The sequence below is a fragment of the Theobroma cacao genome, chromosome 3 (genome assembly GCF_053813885.1).
Source record: "Theobroma cacao isolate CCN51 chromosome 3, ASM5381388v1, whole genome shotgun sequence".
Lineage (NCBI taxonomy): Eukaryota > Viridiplantae > Streptophyta > Magnoliopsida > Malvales > Malvaceae > Theobroma > Theobroma cacao.
Window position 1 is genome coordinate 24,025,645 of NC_142641.1, and position 4,666 is coordinate 24,030,310.

Sequence of the window (4,666 nt, forward strand, 5' to 3'; positions counted from 1 at the left end):
ATAAAAGCATTTAAAGCGAGTAATAAGGCTTTCGTAATCTTTAGTGACTATAAATAAACTTTACTTGTCAATGGATGGCTTTGGCTTCATGTTTCCCGAGGTAAACAATTAATTACGATATGTTTTAATCAAAAAATGAAAAAAATGAAATTAAATTCAATTATGGGATTATAAAAGCATTTAAAGCGAGTAATAAGGCTTTCGTAGGCTTTAGTGACTATAAATAAACTTTTCTTTTCAATAGATGGCTTTCGCTTCACGTTTCTCGAGGTAAACAATCGATTACGATCTGTTTTAATCAAAAAATGAAAAAAATGAAATTAAATTCAATTATGGGATTATAAAAGCATTTAAAGCGAGTAATAAGGCTTTCGTAGCCATGAGTGACTATAAATAAACCTTTCTTTTCAATGGATAGCTTTCGCTTTACGTTTCACGAGGTAAACAATCAATTACAATCTGTTTTAATCAAAAAATGTAAAAAAATTCAAATTAAATTCAATTATGGGATTATAAAAGCATTTAAAGCGAGTAATAAGGCTTTTGTAGCCATGAGTGACTGTAAATAAACTTTTCTTTTCAATGGATAGCTTTCGCTTCACGTTTCCCGAGGTAAACAATCAATTACAATCTCTTTTAATCAAAAAATGTAAAAAAAATCAAATTAAATTCAATTATGGGATTATAAAAGCATTTAAAGCGAGTAATAAGGATTTCGTAGGCTTTAGTGACTATAAATAAACTTTTCTTGTCAATGGATGGCTTTGGCTTCATGTTTCCCGAGGTAAACAATCAATTACGATCTGTTTTAATCAAAAAATGAAAAAAAATGAAATTAAATTCAATTATGGGATTATAAAAGCAGTTAAAGCGAGTAATAATGCTTTCGTAGGCTTTAGTGAATATAAATAAACTTTACTTGTCAATGGATGGCTTTGGCTTCATGTTTCTCGAGGTAAACAATTAATTACGATCTGTTTTAATCAAAAAATAAAAAAATTAAATTAAATTCGATTATGGGTTTATAAATGCATTTAAAGCGAGTAATAAGGCTTTCGTAGCCATGAGTGACGATAAATAAACTTTTCTTTTCAATGGATAGCTTTCGCTTCACGTTTCCCGGGGTAAACAATCAATTACAATCTGTTTTAATCAAAAAATGTAAAAAAAATCAAATTAAAGTCAATTATGGGATTATAAAAGCATTTAAAGCGAGTAATAAGGCTTTTGTAGCCATGAGTGACTGTAAATAAACTTTTCTTTTCAATGGATAGCTTTCGCTTCACATTTCCCGAGGTAAACAATCAATTACAATCTGTTTTAATCAAAAAATGTAAAAAAAATCAAATTCAATTCAATTATGGGATTATAAAAGCATTTAAAGCGAGTAATAAGGCTTTCGTAATCTTTAGTGACTATAAATAAACTTTACTTGTCAATGGATGGCTTTGGCTTCATGTTTCCCGAGGTAAACAATTAATTACGATATGTTTTAATCAAAAAATGAAAAAAATGAAATTAAATTCAATTATGGGATTATAAAAGCATTTAAAGCGAGTAATAAGGCTTTCGTAGGCTTTAGTGACTATAAATAAACTTTTCTTTTCAATAGATGGCTTTCGCTTCACGTTTCTCGAGGTAAACAATCGATTACGATCTGTTTTAATCAAAAAATGAAAAAAATGAAATTAAATTCAATTATGGGATTATAAAAGCATTTAAAGCGAGTAATAAGGCTTTTGTAGCCATGAGTGACTGTAAATAAACTTTTCTTTTCAATGGATAGCTTTCGCTTCACGTTTCCCGAGGTAAACAATCAATTACAATCTGTTTTAATCAAAAAATGTAAAAAAAATCAAATTAAATTCAATTATGGGATTATAAAAGCATTTAAAGCGAGTAATAAGGCTTTCGTAGGCTTTAGTGACTATAAATAAACTTTTCTTGTCAATGGATGGCTTTGGCTTCATGTTTCCCGAGGTAAACAATCAATTACGATCTGTTTTAATGAAAAAATGAAAAAAATGAAATTAAATTCAATTATGGGATTATAAAAGCAGTTAAAGCGAGTAATAAGGCTTTCGTAGGCTTTAGTGAATATAAATAAACTTTACTTGTCAATGGATGGCTTTGGCTTCATGTTTCTCGAGGTAAACAATTAATTACGATCTGTTTTAATCAAAAAATAAAAAAATTAAATTAAATTCGATTATGGGTTTATAAATGCATTTAAAGCGAGTAATAAGGCTTTCGTAGCCATGAGTGACGATAAATAAACTTTTCTTTTCAATGGATAGCTTTCGTGTCACGACCCGGAACTCCCATCGAGCCAGTGACAACCGCCGCGACGTCCCGATAAGCACTCATTACCCCGAATGCCGATCGAAACCCCGCAAGGCTTAGCATCAACTTCCGCATCTCCCCGGTGAGCGACAATTAGATAAATCTCGCATTTCAAGAAAACATAAGTTGGTTCCAACTCAAAACAATAAAATATTATTTTCTAGCTCACAGGGGCATTTTCGTCAATTTTTTTTTTTAAAAATTTTGAAATCCGAAAAATGTAATATGTAAGTGGAAACACATATTTCATGATTTAAATTAAATTTTGAAGTCTACAACATTCATTTAAAGTAAAATTATAGCTATTTGAATATAATAAAAACATTAAATAAAATATTCTATTTTCTTAAAACACAATATTTTCAAAGTCTTCCTAAAATAACTTTTGTAGCGTAAAAGTAAAATAAATTTAGTTATATAGTAATAAAGATAATTAAAGTATGAAATTTCGTTTACAGTGACACGTGGGCCCCTAACTAACCAAGAAAGTGTAGAGCTACGAACCCTTACTTCCTATGATGCAACTTCGAGATTAATTCTCGTCTTAATCAACTATCAACAAACTGTCCTGAGCCTGAAAAATGGATAGGAAGAGGGGTGAGATTAAATAATCCCAGTGAGTAAACAATTACCATCAAAAGCATCTAAAGCCGAGTAGATGGAGATAATATAAAAACGTTATATCTCAATAATGTTCATAACACAAAATTCGTTTCAATCTATACCAAATAATTTCTTTTCATCAAAATTTCCCCGACTTATGAATTTCTTAAACTTGGCCCCTGCCAGAATCATTCTCACGGGTACCTTCGTCAAGGTATCCCACTGAGACCGCCAAGGCTGTTCAATGACTCATACCCATAAACATGTTTTCACATCTAACACACAGCCGTTCCTTGGCGTTGGCTGAGTCTCACTCTCACGTGGTGGCCCGAACGTGAGGTGCACTCAAATCATACCTCAGGAGATACTTCACCCAACATCTCCCCCTGAAGGTAAGTATATAATTGAGTTACCGTGCCCCTCTCATAGGCAGTCCACGGAAACCCCCACCACTGCAGTGACCGTTTAATATACCACCAGACCCATAAAAATTTCAGTAGCATAATATGGCGAATAAAATGTAATCCAGTCTACCGAGACCAATCCAAAACTGTTCATATATTTCATGCCAACCAAAAAAAAAATTTAGCCATTATGCTACCATAGTGTCATAAGCCACAATTTCAATAACATATAAAATCATAAATTTCAACACAGTCTCCATATACTCAATTTTCCCAAAACAATATTTGATTTCAAAACCAGTATAAATCTCATTTTTATTAAAAAAACATTTTAATTGGAAAACATAATATTTTATAATTTAAATTCACCATTCAATAAAAGCATCAAACAAGTATAATTACTCTAGATATTTAAGACGATAAATTGTCCACTCACAGTTCTAGGAGTCGATGTACTCCTAATCCCAGTCTTCAAGCACAATTTTGGTACTTTTACCAGTGTAATTTGCTCACCACCTATCCACAATGTACAATACATAATTCACCACATTAATGCTTGACCATTATAAAATCAATTCAGGCTCGGTATATATATGCATGATATGACATGCAACTTATCCGACTACCGCTTAAATGCGGTGCCGACCTAATTCGGCCTATTACCCGATTAAATTACTAACGCGTCCAATTTAATCTCAAATTAATTTTTTTTTCAGTTTCTATACCTCAATTGCACCCAAATTGACTTAAAGTCCCTCGGTGTGGTGCAAATTATCAGTCCTTATAGCAAATTACGAAAATACCCCTAATGGGTAAAAATTCATATTTTTGCTCCAAAAATTTCCATTATTTTTCTAGACTCATAATTCATCATTATTCATCATAATTTCTCAAATAAACATCAAGATCATCAGCCAATATTCCCCTAGAAAATTCAGCCAATAATGGTAATGGAGGAAAATAAATTCTTTTCTTGTTGTTTTGTTCCTAAATATGCTAAACTAACACTAAACACTAACATAGCTCAAAATCAAATTTATCTAACAACTTTCTCTCTCTAAACCCATATGACCAGAATTCAAATCATCCTCAAATCACATGATTCAACCATGAAAAATGATGGAAAAAGCATGGGAAAGGTAAAGCACAAGACAAATTTAAGAAATGTTACCTTTTTTCACTTGATTTTTGAATTTCCACCTATTTTCCCTTTAAATTTCCTAGCTAGGGTTTTATTTTCTCCTTTCTCTCTCTTGTTTCTTGCTTGGCCGAATGTTGAAGAAGAAGAATGGGTGGGCTGATTTTTTTATGCCTTT

At 31.5% G+C, this 4,666-nt stretch overlaps 1 long non-coding RNA gene across 1 annotated transcript; it reads right to left on the reverse strand.

Annotated features, from left to right (window-relative positions):
• Positions 1 to 2,667: 2,667 nt before the first annotated feature.
• On the reverse strand, positions 2,668 to 4,666 carry LOC148763644 (uncharacterized). Its single transcript, XR_016025458.1, has 3 exons — positions 4,522 to 4,666; positions 3,787 to 3,866; positions 2,668 to 2,917 (listed from the first exon to the last, which is right to left on the reverse strand). It is a non-coding gene; the product is annotated as an uncharacterized LOC148763644 (long non-coding RNA).